We start from the raw sequence: 21,179 nt of genomic DNA, 5'->3' as shown, positions 1-21,179 counted from the left end.
AACTGAGTTATGAAAATTTTTAGAACTGGATTCAGACCCCGATATCAAAAAGTCAACTCCCCGGTCAAACTTCCAAACTTAAGTTTCTATTTTAGCCATTTCAACCCTAATTGAACTACGGACTTCCAAATAATTTTTCGGACACGCACCTAAGTCCAAAATCACCATACGGAGTTATTGAAATCATCAAAATTCTATTCCGAAATCGTTTACATATAAGTCGACATCTAGTCGACCTTTTCAACTTAATTTTTTATTTTGGAGACTAAGTGTCTCAATTCATTTCAGAACCTCACCGGACCTGAACCGACTACCCCGGCAAGTCACATAACAGCTATAAAGCACAAATTGAGCAGTAAATGGGGAAACAGGGCTATAACTCTCAAAACGACTGGCCGGATCGTTACACTTATATGACCAATTCTATGAGATAATAAAACTCTCAATAATTTTAAAAGGGATAGTGAAACTCAAATATTTCGCAATAACTCAATCTTTTACCCTATAAGTTTTTTTTAACAAAGCCTTAATCAAGGAACAAGCATGTAGTGCTACATTATCATTTCATGAAACAATTATAGGAAAGAAACCTAAAACAACAACATACCTAGGAAATAGCATGAGAGTTCATTCACGTCAATAAAATGGGATTAGCAAAAAAAGAATCCATAATCGCCTGAAACCACATAAGAAGAGGATCAAAATTAATCATATTCCAACCATAAACAGATAAATTATTACTGATACACCAATCTAATAATAAACATAAAGATTAAAACTTTTTTCTTCCCAAAAGTTTTCTTTCCCCAATTAACTAAGAAGAAGAATAAAGATACCTTTATCAAATCCAGCATAAGCTACAAATGAAGTCTGACGCGCACATTATAAATAATAAAGAGGAAGAAATAAAGTAACCAAAGAAATGTCGTTATATATGTCGCTATATATATATATATATATATTAAGGATTAGTGACTAGTGGTTGACGAAGGAGTTGAGGAAATGGGTGATGGTGTGACGGCTGGAGGAGGTAAAAAAAAAAAAAATGAGGGGCTGGGTTTTGGGGATCTCATTCTTGTTTTATACCCCTATTCTTTAATTTTCTAACTTTTTATGTACAAATAAATGTAAATAATTGTAATACAAGTATGGCTTACAAATTACCTAAAAACAAAATTACTTATAAATATTTGATTTACATTAAACATAATAGAACAAATTAACTATTTTCATGGATTGCATTTTATTACTATTATTCAAATTGAATGTAACAGTAATCATTGTAATTAGTTACAAGCTCATAGTTGTTTAAATGTGATGCGTTAGATGCAAATATGTAATTCAATAAAATACCTAGTTATTTACTTATCTCGCAAATCAAAATATTATAGTGACTCTTTGACATAGCTGAAAAAGATGTTAATACTTTATTTAATAAAGGACCAAACCATTATAAATATTTTTGTTGTCTAGATTTTATATATATATATATATATATATATATATATATATATATATATATATATATAAAATAAAAGTAGTTATACAATGTAGTGTGATACGAGCTTGTAGTTAATTAAATTCTATATAACTAATTATTTACACATCAATTAGACATAATTCAATTGTTCTTTTTGTTATAACTCTGTATTGCTGTAATAAACAATTAAACTTTCTGAAAAAAATAAAACAGAAAGTTAGTAATACTTGTTTAACGAAATAGATTCTGAAAAATAAAAAAACAGTATAGGAATAAATCGAGCCCATTGAATACACAGTGTGTCCATAAGGAAATTATTCCCCTCAAGTACCCGAGGTGCTGGAATATATCCTCCCAGGATAGAACGATTTAACTCACCAGTGTATTGGTACCAAAAACTCTGATGAACTGCGAACCACTCAATGGTCGTAAAACACACTGAAAAATATTGTGCAAAAGAAGAAGAAGAAGAAGAAGCTCAGAAAATTTCGTAAGGAAAGATTCTTGGATTCAAACTCTATTTATAGAGTTGCTGGCATTGTTTCTAAAAAGGTTTGCAACCTTTCAGAAACAGCCATGGCTGTTGAAAAGGGGTGTTTGAAATATTGCGGGAAAAATATATTTAAAATAATCCGGGAAAGAAAACGGGCCTGATCGAACCGGGTCGCGGGTCATGGGTTATTCCGGATTGAATTTTTCGTTAATTATTTAATTAATTAATTAAATAATTGAAAGGAATTTTATCCAAAAAGATTAATCAATCAATCTTTGACCAAATCCGAATCAGCCGAAGCCGAGCCGAGCGAGCGACGACGACGACGACGCGAGGCTTGCCTTTTTCTTAACTCTTTAAGAGCTAGAAGAAGAGCAATTATATATCTACCCATCAAAAGCCTTTTCTTCCTCCGATATGGGACAATGTCCATTTCCCAAGGGAAACTCAAATATTTCATTTTCTCTCCATTTTTCATTCACCCTCTTTAAGCTACACAAGCTTAAAATCCTAACAATCCCCCACATGAATGGGGAATGGCTATAAAATAAAGGAATGCATGGACGCGTGTGTGTTTTACATGCAAGAATTAATTGCATCTGGATAAGTAGGTTTCCCTTTGAATGTTCCGTAGTGAACTTATATCGGATATACTCGGTCAATCGGTAGATTTGATATCTTTGAACCGTCGAGCTTTGTTGTATACCTAGACAACATAAGTCACACAATCAATCTTTAACCATCTATGGTTCTCATGGTTGTGTTCGTTTCAGCCATGAACACCGCCTGGTTTCATGAGTGCTTAGAGAATGGGCCTTTACTTTCATTCCCCTTGAAGCGGCTTACACTTCACACTCACATAGGTGATTTCTAAACGTGTAATCCTATAGACACACTATCTGGTCATATCCTGCCAGACTTAGCAAATAATTAAAAAAACCTTTATGCTTTGTTGACTCATCAAAAAGCCTTAATGCTTTACCTCCATTTCTGAACATTGTCTTCATCACGAGAATGGGTTGAGTTATTTGACAATGTTGAACCGTCATTCATAACTTTGTTTGATCTCTTTGAACCTAGCTCATGGGATCTCCAGTCTGCTAGGTAGAGTTACCGTCATGATGACTTGTCCTAGACCTTAACCCCATTCCCTTTGATGATCTTTCAACTGCCTCTCTTGATAGGCCTTTTGTAAGTGGATCCGACACGTTATCTATTGACTTTATGTAGTCAATTGTGATAACACCACTAGAGAGTAGTTGTCTAACGGTATTTTATCTCCGTCGTATATGACGAGATTTTCCATTATACATAATGCTCCCTACCCTGCCTATTGCCGCTTGACTATCACAATGTATACAAATAGTTGCCAAAGGTTTGGGCCAAAATGAAATATCTTCCAAGAAATTCCGGAGCCATTCAGCTTCTTCACCGGCCTTATCTAAAGCTATGAATTTAGATTCCATTGTAGAACGTGGGATGCATGTTTGTTTGGATGATTTCCAAGACACTGCTCCACCCCCAATTGTAAAAACATATCCACTCGTGGATTTAACTTCAGATGATCCAGTGATCCAATTTGCATCACTATATCCCTCGATCACGGAGGGATATTTGTTATAATGCAAAGCGTAATTTTGGGTATGTTTGAGATACCCCAAAACTCGTTTCATTGCCATCCAATGTATGTGATTGGGATTACTTGTAAACCGACTCAGTTTACTAATAGCACATGCTATATCTGGTCGTGTACAATTCATGATATACAACAAACTTCCCAATACTCTTGCATAATCTAATTATGAGTCACTTTCACATTCATTCTTTTGAAGTGCATAACTCACGTCAATTGGAGTCTTGGCAATTTTGAAATCCAAATACTTGAACTTGTCAAGTACCTTTTCAATGTAGTGAGACTGTGATAATGCTAGACCTTGTGGAGTCTTGTGAATTCTAATTCCTAAGATCATATCAGCAACTCCTAAGTCTTTCATATCGAATTTGCTAGCCAACATGTGCTTAGTAGTATTTATATCTGCCATGTTTTTGCTCATTATCAACATGTCATCAACATATAAACAAACAATGACTTCATGACCTGGAGTGTTTTTAATATAAACACATTTGTCGCACTCGTTGATTTTAAACCCATTTGCCAACATTGTTTGGTCAAATTTGGCATGCCATTGTTTGGGTGCTTGTTTAAGTCCATAAATCGACTTAACAAGTTTGCACACTTTCTTTTCTTTACCAGTTACCACAAAACCCTCAGGTTGTTCCATGTAAATCGCTTCCTCTAATTCTCCATTTAAGAAAGCTGTTTTAACATCCATTTGATGGATTTCAAGACCATGCACGGCCGCTAGTGCCACTAACACCCTAATAGATGTTATCCTCGTTACTGGCGAGTAAGTGTCAAAGTAATCAAGGCCTTCCTTTTGTCTATAACCTTTGACAACAAGTCTTGCCTTATATTTGTCAATAGTGCCATCAGCTTTCACTTTCCGTTTAAAGATCCATTTCGAACCTAAAGGCTTATTTTTCGGAGGAAGATCTACCAATTCCCATGTATGGTTATCCAAAATTGATTGAATCTCACTATTGACTGCCTCTTTCCAAAATGCTGAATCAGAAGATGACATAGATGCTTTAAAAGTTTGAGGCTCATTTTCAAGCAAGAATGTCACAAAATCTGGAATAAAGAAAGTAGATGTTCTTTGACGTTTGCTAAGCCTTGGATCTTCTATACTTGGAGTATTTTCCTTTGGTTCTTCCCGAGGTCGTTTAGGTCTTTCACTTAACGACTCACATTCAGTTTTATACGAATAGATACTTTCAAATAATTCAGCATTATCTGATTCCATTACCGTATTAATGTGAATTTCGGGATTATCGAATTTATGAACCAAAAACCGACATGCTTTACTGTTTGTAGCATATCCAATGAAAACGCAATCAACAGTTTTTGGTTCGATTTTAACCCTTTTAGATAAAGGAACTTGTACCTTTGCTAGACACCCCCACACTTTGAAATATTTCAAGTTGGATTTTCTTCCTTTCCATTTTTCATATGGAATAGATTGCGTTTTGCTGTGGGGTACTCTGTTGAGTATTCGGTTAGCTGTAAGGATAGCTTCGTCCCGCAAACTCTGCGGTAATCCGGAACTTATTAATAAAGAATTCATCATTTCCTTTAATGTCCGATTTTTCCTTTCCGCAATTCCATTGGATTGAGGTGTGTAAGGTGCAGTAGTTTGATGGATAATTCCATATTTCGAATATATTTCTGCAAATGGAAATTCATATTCTCTACCCCTATCACTTCTAATCATTTTGATCTTTTTATTCAATTGATTCTCCACTTCATTCTTGTATTGCTTAAATGCTTAAATGCTTCAATTGCTTCATCCTTACTATTAAGTAAATAAACATAACAATATCGAGTGCAGTCGTCAATAAAAGTAATAAAATACTTTTTCCCACCTCGAGATGGTATCGACTTCATATCACAAATGTCAGTATGAATTAAGTCTAAAGGATTTGAATTCCTTTCAATAGACTTATAAGGATGCTTTACAAACTTAGACTCAACACATATTTGACATTTTGATTTATTACACTCGAATTTAGGCAACACTTCTAAATTAATTAACTTCCGCAAGGTTTTGTAATTGACATGTCCTAAACGAATATGCCATAAATCATTTGACTCCAATAAATAAGGAGAAGATGCAATTTTATTCATACTGTCAACAACCATTACATTTAGTTTGAAGAGGCCCTCTGTGAGGTAGCCCTTTCCAACATACATTTCATTCTTGCTTACAACAACTTTATCAGAAATAAATACACATTTGAATCCATTCTTAACAAGCAAAGAAGTAGAAACTAAATTCTTCTTAATAGTAGGAACATGAAGAACGTTGTTGAGCGTTAACACCTTGCCGAAAGTCATCTTCAGGAATATCTTCCCATAACCTTCAATCTTGGTTGTTGCAGTATTTTCCATGGAAAGCTCTTCTTCGGGACCAGCAGTAGAGTAAGTCACAAATGCTTCCTTGACAGCACAAACATGTCGAGTGGCTCCAGAGTCAATCCACCACTCCTTCGGATTTCCAACTAGGTTGCATTCCGAAAGTATTGCACATAGATCATCAATGTCATCATTCTTCTCTACTATGTTGGCCTGTCCCTTCTTCTTATACTTTTTTGGGAGATGACAATCAGGGGCTTTGTGACCGGTTTTTCCACAATTATAGCAGCTGCCCTTGAATTTCTTTTTGTTCTGCTTCTTAGTCTGTCCAGAAGACCTCTTTCTCTTCTTACTTTTTGGAGCAGTCTCCTCAACGATATTAGCTCCCATGATCGTTGAATTTCCACGAGACTTCTTCTCGGCTGTTTTGTTGTCTTCCTCAATCTTGAGACGAATCACAAGATCTTCCAACTTCATTTCTTTGCGCTTGTGCTTAAGATAGTTCTTGAAATCTCTCCACGAAAGGAGGCAATTTTTCAATCATTGCAGCCACTTGAAATACTTCATTCACGACCATACCTTCAGCAATAAGGTCATGAAAAATAAGTTGAAGCTCCTGAACTTGGGTTCCAACAGTTTTACTGTCTATCATTTTATAGTCTAGAAACTTGGCAACCACGAACTTCTTCAAGCATGCATCTTCAGTCTTGTACTTCTTCTCAAGTACGTCCCATAATTCTTTCGAAGTATTCATCGCACTGTACACATTGTACAAGTCATCCTCTAAAGCACTTAAGATATAGCCTTTGCAAAGAAAATCTGCCTACTTCCACGCCTCAACAATCATGAATTTCTCGTTGTCCGGCATGTCCGCAGCAGGCACTGGAGGTTCTTCACTAGTGAATTTCTGCATACCAAGTGTGGTAAGCCAGAAGAACACCCTTTGCTGCCATCCTTTGATGTTTGCTCCGAAAAATTTCCCCGGTTTCTCTACTGGTGGAACAGCAGTCCGGCTTGACGAGGCTATCGTCGTTGCCGCAATAGTCGCAGAAGAATTTCCGTTATCAATTGCCATTTTCACTGTAAACAACAGAAGAGTTCAATTAATGGCAAAATCATAACAGTAAACAATACTGTTATTAACAGTATGTATAATAAATAAAATCGAAGTTTTTATATACTGTTTCACAGAAAAACGATGAAGTTTTTATATTCTTCAAATCGTTTTACGAATTTCAATACTCTGATGAAGTTTTTATCTCTTCAAATCAGAATAATAAAATTCAGAAGGAGTAGAAAATCACACAGGTTTTAATCTCCACAAACAAAATACAGAATATAAAAAAAAAATTCCTTAAGAATGTTATAACTCTGTATTGCTGTTAAACAATTAAAATTTCTGAAAAAAACAAAACAGAAAGTTAGTAATACTTGTTTAACGAAATAGCTTCTGAAAAATAAAAAAACAGTATAGGAATAAATCGAGCCCACTGAAGGAAATTATTCCCCTCAAGTACCCGAGGTGCTGGAATATATCCTCTCAGGATAGAACGATTTAACTCACCAGTATATTGGTATCAAAAACTCTGATGAACTGCGAACCACTCAATGGTCGTAAAACACACTGGAAAATATTGTGCAGAAGAAGAAGAAGAAGAAGCTTAGAAAATTTCGTAAGGAAAGATTCTGGGATTCAAACTCTATTTATAGAGTTGCTGGCATTGTTTCTGATAAGGTTTGCAACCTTTCAGAAACAGCCATGGCTGTTGAAAATGGGTGTTTGAAATATTGCGAAAAAAATATATTTAAAATAATCCGCGAAAGAAAACGGGCCTGACCGAATCGGGTCGCGGGTCATGGGTTATTCCGGATTGAATTTTTCGTTAATTATTTAATTAATTAATTAAATAATTGAAAGGAATTTTGTCCAAAAGATTAATCAATCAATCTTTGACCAAATCCAAATCCGAAGCCGAGCGAGCGACGACGGAGCGAGGCTTGCCTTTTTCTTAACTCTTTAAGAGCTAGAAGAAGAGCAATTATATATATACCCATCAAAAGCCTTTTCTTCCTCCGATATGGTACAATGTCCCTTTCCCAAGGAAAACTCAAATATTTTATTTTTTCTCCATTTCTCATTCACCCTCTTTAATCTACACAAGCTTAAAATCCCAACACTTTTAATTATAATTGGAACTTATAGTTATAGGTAATACTTATTTAACAAGAATTATAACATTATTATTTTTTATGGACTTTAATATCAATCATATTAAATTCTTAATTCTTAGTGTAACTAGATATAAGAAAAATTATATTCTTATAATTCATAATTAGAAAAACGTATTTAAAAAAAATAATTTAATTAATTTCTATATTGTTAGCAACGAAATTTCGTTGTCAAACGTCAGCGCCAAACTTAGCGACCGATGTTGTTTTTGTCAACTTAGCGACCGTGGTTGTAGAATGTCATCCGTCACTAAAATTAGTTTTTATTTTTCTTTTTGTAATTTAGTATGTTCTTTGTGTGTATTTGTGAACTTTGGTCATTTGTCAAAATTATATGCACCAAAATTACCATAAAGTTCTTAATATACAAGTAGTTATTTTGAAAATATGTGTAGTATATAAAATTACTATAAATACTTATTTTACATAAATAAGGATCACACATATAATAAATATCTCTACAAACTATCAATATCTTCAATATATGAGTACTTATTTTAAAATTAGTGCTTAGATATACAAAATTATTCTAGACACTTATTTTAAAATATAAAGGACCAAGCATACATAAATGTCTCTAAGACAATAGAAATTTGAATTTTACATACAATATCATATATTAAATATTTAAACAGAACAAGTTGGAACAAAAAAAAGTATGAGCTTGATAAGCTCAAGAAGTCAATTGATAAGCTTTGAGGTCATAAGTAAGTATGCAAATGATCTACTATTGAAGATTATTTTTTGTACCTTAATCTTTGTTATTTGAGGTAGATCTTCATGTAAGATCTCTCTTCTTTATTGTGATGAATACTATATGGATAGTTAGCCATGTATAATGTATTTATAGCCATAGCAAAATAGTAAGGGAGAACTAAGCATCTCTCTAGCATATAGCTGACTTTCTAATAGGAATATGTTCTCTTTATTTGTAAGTACACTTGCACTTATCAATTTATACAAGGTCTGCACAAAAGCTTCTGGTTCATGTGAACCCTTATCTTCTACTGTGGATCCGCCATCGCCATACAAATACACCTGGTAGCTAGTCTAAAGTATGTCATCCACATCGACACTCAGTAATAATCAGAAGAGTTTAAGTTATATACGTTATCAAAGTAAAAAAAGATTTGCTCTATCAGATCATATTTATATATTGTTATAAGTAACTTGTCTTATCTTCAAGACTACAAATCTCACATTTTAAGGATGCTTACCTATAAATATGTATCTTTGGATGACCTAATAGAGTAAATTTTTGTTAACGCTATGTATATAACTCAGGGTCTTAGCAGAACTCAAAATGCGTCCTTTATTTTCTTTTCTTTTGTAGTTCTCTGTAGAAGTCAAAATTCGTGTTGTGTTCTGAAATATAAAATGATTGACCTTGGTTTTTTAGTGGGGCTGGACAAATGGATTTGATGCCCAATTTTCATGTTTAAAGGGTCGGATTCCTCTAACGATGCTTTTCCCAAAAATCTATTGATCCAACTTTAGTCAAAATGGTATTGTTTGCAGCTTTATCCATATTCTCTACTTGCACATGCATGTGCACATTTTGAATTGACATTTTAAGTTTAACTTCATGATTAGAGAAAATAGATAGACTTGGTCTTTGTAATAATTCTGTATTTTTGTTCATACATAGAAATTGATTTTAAGCTAGTTGTTCATGTATGTAGATCCCTAAAATATCAGTGTTTCAAAAGGTGTAAGTGCGAGACAGGTTTTATCTGACATGAAACGAGACATAAGCCTCGAGTTTCCGGGTGTAAACCCTATGAATATCATAATCATACAAATCACAAAATAGTAAAATTAAAGGAAATTCATTAAAATAGTACCCTATGAATATGCTAAAGTATGTACAAACATGATGCGCTAATGTATTTTGGTTTATTTTGGCTTCTTTTTTTTTTTTTTTTTTTGCGATAGATAGCTGATTGAGTTAGTCGAGCTAAGCATTTGGAAAGTTTACAAAAGGTGATTAATACAAAATTAGTTGCCAAAAAAGCATGCTAATGTCACTACTAGAAATCCGGTAAAAACCGACCAAAAATACCGACCAACGTTGGTCGGTAATGGCCAAAAACCAATCAAAACGCGACCATTTACGTGTGGACGGTATTTTTGTGGTCGGAAAGGAATACCGACCAAAGTTGGTCGGAAATTACTGACCAACTTTGGTCGGTCAATTAAATTCAAAAAAGAAATATTGCAAAAAAAACCGACCAAAGTTGGTCGGTTTTTTCCGACCAAAGTTGGTCAGTATTTTAATTATGTAATAAAAAGATTCACCATCTGAGAATCGAACCGGGGTCTGTACTGTGGCAGGATACTATTCTACCACTAGACCATTGGTACATTTTATTTTAAGATTGTCTTTTATTTGATTTATACTCTTTAATTGTATTTTCGTACGAAAATAACCGACTAAAGTTGGTCGGTTTTATTAAAAAGTAAAATTACCGACCAAAGTTGGTCGGTTTTTTTAAATGATCCGCCGAATTAACCGACCAATTTTGGCCGATTTTTTTAATATTTATTTTTATTTATTTTAATTGAAAAAACGACCAAAGTTGGTCGGTGTCTTGAAACATAAATTTTGCGGGACTCAAAAATAGTTTCCCGCATTTTTGCGCCAAAGAAACCCAACCAAAGTTGGTCGGTTTCGTAAAAAAAAAAAATTTAAAAATTTTTTTTGAAAAACCGACCAACTTTGGTCGGTTTTTTTTACCGACCAGAGTTGGTCGGTCGATCTTGGTCGGTTTTTGCTGAATTTTTAGTTGTGTGTATGTATAAACATTACACAAGAAATTATTTTTTCATACCTAGAGAAGTGAAAGAAAGGGTGCATTTTACCTATAGCATAGTTGTGATTTGGCTGTAAAAATGATTGTAATAATAGTTCATAGAATAAAAAGGATAATAATAGAAAGTTGAAAAGCTAGCTAAACTAGAAAACAAATCAGAAATATTAATTTTAACACAAACATAATTTTTTCCAAAATAATGTGTCTAGAACAGTTGCTAGACCAGAATGATCGCTAAAGGCACTCCAAATCAAAGAAGTAGTGTCACGACCCAAAATCTCACCCGTCGTGATGGCGCCTATCTCAATACTAGGCAAGCCGACAATCTCAATAAACCACCATATTTTTCAAGTAAAAAAAAACATAATGATTAAATTCAGCGGAAGAAAATTTATAATTACATATATAAATACTCCCAAAATCCGGTGTCACTGAGTACATGAGTATCTAATATGAATACAAGTCTGAAAGATACGGTCCATAATAGTCTGAGATCAAATGCAGTAAAATAGGAGATAGGGAAGGAGAGACAAGCCTGCGAAACACGCCAGCTTCCTCTGAATCTCCGGAAAATCAACTGTGCGAAAGAAATCAGCACCCGCCATGGCCTGAAATACCTGAATCTTCACACGAAGTGCAGGGAGTAGTATGAGCACAACCAACTTAGTAAGTAACAATAATAAATAAGGAACTGAATATAGTGACGAGCTACACAGTTATAGTGCACTTTTAGTAATTCCAGCAAGAATAGATATGCTTTCAAATCCAGCAGTTTAAGTCAAATAAATTTTATACAGTTCAAGTTCATGTATTCCGGATATAAAATCTTTCAGAATATTTCACCACAATAACAGATAGCAACTAAGTGCAACAACAAATGAAAAGCAAGTACAGCCTCTCAGAGCAACAGTCACTAAACTTGTCACAACAGCTCAATCACTCGGCTCTCAGCCCTCAGCACTCACACTCAATGGGTACCAGCGCTTACTGGGGGTGTACAGACTCCGGAGGGGCTCCTACAGCCCAAGCGCTATAATCCGCACGGACAACTCACGTGCTTGTAATGACCCAACCGGTTATTTTAACTTTTAGAACCATGTTTCCCTAAATAAAACTCCCCGTATGTGTTTTTATTAATTTATGACTTGCGGGGATGGTTGGTTCAAAATTTAAAAGTGATCGGGTTGAAATCGGAACAATTGGTTCCTTAGTTTGGCTTTAAAAGGCCAAGTTTGACTTCGGTCAATACTTTGAGAAAACTACACTGGGATCGGGTTTTGACAGTTCCAATAGCTCCGTATTATAATTTTGGACTTAGGAGCGTGTTCGGAATTTTATTTGGAAGTCCGTAGTGAAATTAGGCTTGAAATGGCTAAAACAGGAATTTAAGTTTGGAAGTTTGACCGAGGAGTTGACTTTTTCATATCGGGGTCGGTATCCAGTTCTGAAAATTTTCATAGCTCTGTTATGTCATTTATGACTTGTGTGCAAAATTTGAGGCCAATCGAACTTGATTTGATAGGTTTCGGCACCGAATGTAGAAGTTGAAAATTTGAGGCCAATCGGACTTGATCGCGTGAATAGGGCCGCGATCGCGTAGGTGTGGGAGTTTGGTATTTGCGAACGCGCGAAGAAGGTCACGTTCGCGTAGAGTAAGTGTAGCAGAAGGGGAGGCCACACGTTTATGCTTCGCGATCGCGTGAATTGGTTTGCGATCGCGTAGGCTTGTAAGTTTGAACTTCGCGATCGCGTGGACAAGTCTGCGATCGCATAGGGTTATTTTTTTTAGTAGTAAAAATTTGTGCTACGCATCGCGTGAGGAAGTTCGCGATCACGTAGAAGAAATCACTGGGCATAGAGTTTTAAGTTCTGCTAATTTTATCGATTTAGAGCTCGGATTGAGGCAATATTTGGGAGATTTTCAGAGAAAACAATGGGGTAAGTATTCTTAACTCAATATTGGTTAAATTACCCGAATCCATTACTATTTTTATCATTTAATTGGTGAATTAAGTTTGAAAAGCCGTCTTGGATAGATTTGAGGATTTGAGGGCCGAATTGTTATCGGAATTTAGTAATTTTGGTATGAGTAGACTCGTGGTTGAGTGGGCGTTTATATTTCGTAACTTTCACCGGATTTCGAGACGTGGTCCCCACGGACGATTTTTAAGTTAATTTCGGATTGTTTTTGAAAAATGTAGTATTTTCTTATGAAATTGATTCCTATAATTTTTAGTGATTGTATCGAATTATTTTTGGCTAGATTCGAGCCATACGGAGTTGGATAATCGAGGAAAGGGCCTACTAGTGGATTAAATTAGAGCAAGTTGAGGTAAGTCTCTTGTCTAATCTTGTGGCGGGAAATTATCCTATAGGTGATTAAATTAATAATTATTCCTAATTGTAGGGGTTACGTACTCACGAGGTGACGAGAGTCCGTACGTAGCTACTATCTATGCTAAAGTCTGGGTAGTTAGGACTCAAAGTATGAATTATGTGTGTAAATTGTATCCTTTATTTAATTAAATTATTTGAACTATATTGTGAAATTTTAGGGAAAGTTAGCATAAGATGGAAATCTCATTTATATATATACTTAATTTTCTGTTTAAATTAATTAATTTTTAAAAGAAATTGCTCATCCTCTCGAATTAATCTTATAATAAATATTCTCTTATTCCGGAGGTACATAAGAAAATGTTCTGCTTTCTTGTGGAGCGGGCCGAACGCCTCGGCAGTATAGATGCATCTATGGATCACGTCGCACGTCCCTCGGCCCGTAGATGTAGGAAGTCTTATCTTCTTGGCAGACCAACAGATTCTCCTCCCATGACTTGGGACAGGTTCACCCGTATTTTCTTGGACAGGTATATTCCACCCTCCCAGAGGGAAGTGTTGCGGTTTCAGTTTGAGCAGCTCCAGCAAGGTCATATATCAGTGAACGATTACGAGGCGAGGTTCTCTGAGTTATCTCGCCATGCACTTATGATACTCCGTACTGAGGAGGAGAGAGTGCGGAGGCTTGTTGCAGGTTTACATACTGGCATTCAAGCCACTATGGCTCGAGAGGTTGAGATGGGTACTTCTTATGAGCTAGTCGTAGAGATAGCCCGGAGGATTGAGGGCGTGCATCAGCATAGACGAGAGCAGGTTATGAGAGATAAGCGGTTTAGATATTCTGGATAGTTCAAAGGTGCTCCGTCTAGGGGCAGAGGTCAGTTCGTGAAAGGGCAGTCCAGCAGACCCCCATATCCAGCACCACTGCCTCCTCGGGGTGCTCCAGTGCGACCTTATTTCAGTGTTATACGAGAGAGTTCCTATCGCCCACCAGCTATTCAGGGTTCTTCCAGTTGGTATTCAGGTCACCAGGGCCATATTCTTAGTCAGCAGCCCATTGTACTGAAGAGTTGTTATGAGTGCGGGGATCCCAGTCACATGCGGAGATTCTGCCCCAGGCTTTGGGGTAGACTAGTGCAGTAGGGTCAGCAGCCTATGATTACCGCACTAGTTGCTCCACTAGTCATCCGACCACCAAGAGGTGGAGGACAGGTGTGTAGGGGTCGTCCTAGAGGTGGAGGTCAGCTAGGCGGAGGCCAGCCAGTTGGCACCCCAGCTCGGTTCTATGCTTTTCCGGCTAGACCAGATGCAGAGGCCTCAGATGCTGTGATTACAAGTATAATTTCTGTTTGCGGCAAGGATGCCTCCGTATTATTTGATCTAGGGTCTACATATTCCTATGTGTCGTCTCTATTTTCTCATTTCTTGAGTGTTTCTCGTGAGTCCTTGAGTACTCCTGTTTATGTGTTCACTCATCTGGGCTATTCTGTTGTTGTGAATCGGATCTACCGTTCATGTATTCTTACATTCTGTGGTTATGAAACTAGAGAAGATATCATATTGCTTGAGATGACCGACTTTGAAATCATCCTGGGCATGGACTGGTTATCTCCATACCATGCTATTCTAGATTGTGATGCCACGACTGATACCTTGGCTATTCCAGCATTGCCTAGGCTGGAGTGGAAGGGTTCGTCTGTTGGTGCATTTAATCGGTTTATTTCTTTTATGAAGGCTCAACACATGGTTGATAAGGGTTGTTTAGCTTATCTAGCCTATGTTCGGGATACTACTATAGAGACTCCGACTATTGATTCAGTGCCTGTAGTCCGGGAGTTCTCCGATGTATTTCCTTCGGATCTTCCAGGCATGCCACCAGATCGTAATGTTGATTTCTGTATTGACTTGGCTCCAGATACCCAGCCTATATCTATCCCACCGTATCGCATGGCTTAGAAAGAATTGAAAGAAAAGCTTGTGGAGTTACTAGCCAAAGGGTTCGTCAAACCGAGTGTATCGCTTTGGGGTGCACCAATATTATTTGTCAAGAAGAAGGATGGAACTATGCGAATGTGTATTGATTATTGTCAATTGAACAAAGTCACTATTGAGAACAAGTACCCGTTGCTGCGTATTGATGATCTATTTGATCAGTTGCAGGGTGCTAGGGTGTTCTCTAAGATCGACTTGAGGTCAGGATACCATCAGTTGAAGATTTGGGATTCGGATGTTCCGAAGACTGCTTTACGGACTAGATATGGTCATTATGAGTTTCTAGTAATGTCCTTCGGTTTAACTAACGCCCCAGCAACGTTTACGGATTTGATGAACAGGGTATTAAGACCATATATTAATTTGTTTGTCATTGTCTTCATTGATGACATCTTGATCTACTCACGCAGTAAGGAGGAGCACGGACAGCATATGAGAGTGATACTTCAGACGTTGCGGGAACAAAAGTTATATGCTAAGTTCTCCAAATGTGAATTCTGGCAAGAGTCTGTAGCATTCTTGGGGCATATTGTATCGGGCGAGGGCATTAAAATTAATCCCAAAGAGATTGAGGCAGTTCAGAATTGGCATCGTCCTACTTCGGCGATTGAGATCAGGAGTTTTCTGGGTTTAGCAGGTTATTATCGTCGGTTCGTGGAAGGTTTTTCATCTATTGCAGCACCTTTGACCAAATTAACCCAGAAGGGTGCTCCGTTCCGATGGTACGGTGATTGTGAGGTGAGCTTTCAAAAGCTCAAGACAGCATTGACTATAGCACCAGTGTTAGTGTTGCCTTCCGGTTCGGGGATGTATGCAGTATATTGTGAAGCTTCACGCGTTGTCTTGGGTTGTGTATTGATGCAGGAAGGGCGAGTTATTGCATATGCTTCACGTCAACTGAAACCCCACGAGAAGAATTATCCAGTGCATGATTTGGTGTTAGCTACGATCGTTCACACTCTTAAGATTTGGAGGCATTATCTTTATGGGGTGTCTTGTGAGGTTTACAATGATCATCGCAGTTTGCAGCATTTGTTCAAGCAAAGGGATCTAAATTTAAGGCAGCGCATATGGCTTGAGTTACTAAAAGATTATGATATTACTATCATGTATCATCCGGGAAAAGCAAATGTGGTTGCAGATGCCTTGAGTAGAAAGGCGGAGAGTATGTGTAGTTTGGCTTTCATTTCAACATAGGAGAGGCCATTAGCTTTAGATATTCAGTCCTTGGCTAACAGACTTGTGAGGCTGGATATTTCAGAGCCCAGGCAAGTTCTTGCATGTGTTGTGGCCCAGTCTTCACTATTTGAGCAGATCAAGGCTCGCCAGTATGATGATCCACACTTAATGGTTCTTCGAGAAATGGTACTACGAGGTGGTGACAAGGAAGTTACTATTGCAGCGGATGGTATTCTACGACTCCAGGATCGTCTATGTGTTCCTAATATGGATGGACTGAGGAAAAAGATCCTAGAGGAAGCACACAGTTCTCGGTATTCTATTCATCCAGGCGCTATGAAGATGTGTCATGACCTGAGGCATCATCATTGGTGGCGACGAATGAAAAAGGACATAGTTGAGTATGTAGTTAGGTGTATAAATTGCCAGCAAGTTAAATATGAGCACCAGAGGCCATGTGGCCTACTTCAGCAGATGACTATACCAGAGTAGAAATGGGAACGCATCACTATGGACTTTGTAGTTGGGTTGTCGCGGACCTTACGGAAGTTTGATGCAGTTTGGGTCATTGTCGAAAGGTTGACCAAGTCGGCACACTTTATTCCTGTTGTGACTACGTATACTTCAGAGAGGTTGGCCCAGATATATATTCAGGAGATAGTTCGGTTGCACGGTGTGCCAATATCTATCATATCAGATAAAGGCCCTCAGTTTACTTCATATTTCTGGAGAGCAGTACAAAGTGAATTGGGGACCCGTGTAGAGCTCAGCACAGCCTTTCATCTGCAGACTGACAGGCAGTCAGAGCTGACAAGTCAGATTTTGGAAGATATGCTCAGGGCATGTGTGATTGACTTTGGAGGCCAGTGGGATCGTTTCTTGCCTTTGGCCGAGTTTGCTTATAATAACAGTTACCAATCCAGCATCGAGATGGCTCCATTTGAGGCTTTATATGGTCGGCGATGTCATTCGCACAACGGATGGTTTGAGCTTAGTGAGTCTAAGTTATATGGTACTGATTTGGTGAAGGATGCCTTGGAAAAGGTAAAGTTGATTCAGGAGCGAATTCGTACAGCACAATCCAGACATAAGAGTTACGCGGATCAGAAAGCGCGTGACTTATCTTTTACGGTAGGTGAAAACGTTCTCTTGAAAGTTTTGCCGATGAAGGGAATCATGAGATTTGGGGAAAAGGAGAAGTTGAGCCCAAGGTTTATAGGCCCATTTAAGGTGTTGAGACGAGTTGGGGAGATTTCTTACGAGCTTGCTTTGCCTCCCAGTCTATCAGGAGTTCATCCAGTTTTCCATGTATCTATGCTCTGGAAGTATCATGCCGACCTGTCACATGTGTTAGACTTCAGCACGATTTAGCTAGATAATAGCTTGGGTTATGAAAATGAGCCAGTTTCCATTGTTGATAAACAGGTTTGCCAGTTGAGGTCCAAGAGAATTTCTGCAGTAAAAGTCCAGTGGAGGGGCCAACCAATCGAGGAAGCGACTTGGGAGGCCGAGCAAAACATGCGGAGTAGATATCCACACTAATTCAGCACTCCAGGTACAATTCTAAACCCGTTCGAGGACGAACGTTTGTTTAAGAGGTGGAGAATGTAATGACTCAACCGGTCATTTTGACTTTTAGAACCTCGTTCCCCTAAATAAAACTCCCTGTATGTGCTTTTATTAATTTATGACTTGCAGGGATGGTTGGTTCAGAATTTGGAAGTGATCGGGTTGAAATCGGAACAATTGGTTCCTTAGTTTGGCTTTAAAAGGCCAAGTTTGACTTCGGTCAATATTTTGAGAAAACGACCTCGGAATCGGGTTTTGACGGTTCGCTCCGTATGGTGATTTTGGTCTTAGGAGCGTGTTCGAAATTTTATTTGGAAGCCCGTAGTTAAATTAGGCTGGAAATGGCTAAAATAAGAATTTAAGTTTCGAAGTTTGGCCGGAGAGTTGACCTTTTGATATCGGGGTCGGAATCCAGTTCCGAACATTTTCATAGCTCTGTTATGTTATTTATGACTTGTGTGCAAAATATGAGGCCAATCAGACTTGATTTGATAGGTTTCGACACAGAATGTAGAAGTTGGAAATTTTAAGTTTCATTAAGCTTGAATTGGAGTATGATTTGTGGTTTTAGCGTCGTTTGATGTGATTTGAGGTTTCGACTAAGTTCGTATGATATTTTAGGACTTGTTGGTATATTTGGTTGAGGTCCCGAGGGGTTCGGGTGAGTTTCGGACGGCTAACAGATCATATTTGGCCTTTGGGAGATTCCTGATAGCTGCTGATATTTTTCTTCTGATTTCCTTATACGCGATCGCGTAAGTTCGTCTGCGATCGCGTAGGGTAATTTGGGCAGAGGTGACTTTGTTCTACACGATCGCGTGAGATAGTTTGCGATAGCATAGGCTTGTTTGAGGCAGTGATATTTTTGTTCTTCGCGATCGTGTGAATAGGGCCGCGATCGCGTAGGTGTGGGAGTTTGGTATTCGCGAACGCACGAAGAAGGTCGTGTTCGCGTAGAGTAAGTGGAGCAGAAGGGGAGGCCACGCGTTTGCGCTTCGTGATCACATGAATTGGTTTGCGATTGCGTAGGCCTGTAAGTTTGAACTCCGCGATCGCGTGGACAAGTCCGCGATTGCGTAGGGTTATATTTTGGGCACTAAAAATATGTGCTACGCGATCGCATAGAAGAAATCACTAGGCAGAGAGTTTTAAGTTCTAAAAATCCATTTTTACCGATTTGGAGCTCGGATTGAGGCGAGTTTTGGGATATTTTTAGAGAATACAATGTGGTAAGTATTCTTAACTCAATATTGGTTAAGTTACCCGAATCCATCACTGTTTTTATCATTTAATTGGTGAATTAAGTTGGAAAATTTTGAAAAACCCTCTTGAATAGATTTGAGGATTTGAGGGCCTAATTATTACCGGAATTTAGTAATTTTGATATGAGTAGACTCGTGGTTGAGTGGGCGTTCCTATTTCGTAACGTTCGAAGGATTCCGAGACGTGGGCCCCACGGACGATTTTTGAGTTAATTTTGGATTTTTATTGAAAAATGCAGTATTTTCTTATGATATTGATTCCTATAATTTTTAATGATTGCATCGAATTATTTTTGGCTAGATTCGAGCCATACGGTGTTGGATAATCGAGGAAAAGGCCTACTAGTGGATTAAATTGGAGCAAGTTGAGGTAAGTCTCTTGTATAATCTTGTGAGTAGAAAATTACCCCATAGGTGGTTAAATTAATAATTGTTGCTACTTGTGGGGGCTACGTACACACGAGGTGACGAGAGTCCGTACGTAGCTACTATCTATGCTAAAGTCCGGGTAGTTAGGACTCAAAGCATGAATTATGTGCGTAAATTGTATCCTTTATTCAATTAAATTATTTGAACTATATTGTGAAATTTTAGGGAAAGTTAGTAAAATATGAAAATCTCATATATACTTAATTTTCTGTTTAAATTAATTAATTGTTAAAAGAAATTGCTCATCCTCTCAAATTAATCTTATAATAAATATACTCTCATTCCGGAGGTACATAAGAAAATGTCCTCCTTTCTTGTGGAGCGGGCCAAATACCTCGGCAGTATAGATGCATCTATGGATCGTTCCGCACGTCCCTCGGCAGTGTACACGACACTCTGGATCGGGCCATACGACCTCGGCAGAAATCGTGCCTAATAATAATAATAATTACACGATACCTTGGCATTTCAATTGAAGCTCGTGAATTTAATTAATAGATTGGAAATTGTTGCATTTGAAGGAATTTAATTATTTATGTTGGTTAAATAAGTTTATTGTTAGCTCTATGAATCATGTTGATTTATAATTCCATGTTTTATTTCAATTATTATTATTGACCCTTAGTGAGTGTCAAAGTCGACCTCTCGCCTCTACCTCTTCGAGATTAGGCTTGATACTTACTGGGTACATGTTGTTTACGTACTCATGCTACACTTGCTGCACTTTTTGTGCAGGACCTGAGATAGGTGCTATCGTTGAACCTATCGGCATGCACCCGCGTTATCCAGAGGCTTAGTGGTGAACTGCTTTCTGAGTCATTCTGCAGTAACCAGTGCCTCTCTCTAAAAACTTATTTCTGTCTACTTTATTTCAGACAATATTTATAATTTTTGTATAATCGACAAGATGCTCCAACACTTGTGACACCAGGTCTTGGCACACACTAGTAGTATGATGACCCAAAGTGTCATCTTTAAATTTAATAATTAATTATATGTTCTAAGACCTCAAAAAGTACTATTTATCAGTCCTCGACTTGCGTGCGTAGTCTGTATAATTTTTCAAAAAGTTTTTATGAGAAACATTGATTAAAATGTGAAATAGAGCCTTAAAACTCAACTGACTTGACTTTGGTCAACATTTTGAGCAAACGGATCCGGATCGGTGTTTTGACACTTTCGATAGGTCCGTATCGTAATTTCGGACTTGGGAGTATGCCCGAAATTTAATTTGGAGGTCCCTAGATTAAGTTATGACCATTTAACGGAAACTGGGAATTTAAAGGCTTAAGATTTTCAAGTTTGACCACGGAGTTGACTTTTTGATATCGAGGCCGGAATCCAATTATGAAAATGTGAATAGCTCTGTTATGTCATTTATGACTTGTGTTCCAAATTTGAAGTCATTCCAGATTTATTTAAC

The sequence above is a fragment of the Nicotiana tomentosiformis genome, chromosome 11 (assembly GCF_000390325.3).
Source record: "Nicotiana tomentosiformis chromosome 11, ASM39032v3, whole genome shotgun sequence".
NCBI lineage: Eukaryota > Viridiplantae > Streptophyta > Magnoliopsida > Solanales > Solanaceae > Nicotiana > Nicotiana tomentosiformis.
The sequence above is the reverse complement of the archived record's forward strand: the minus strand, read 5'-3'. Positions refer to the sequence as shown.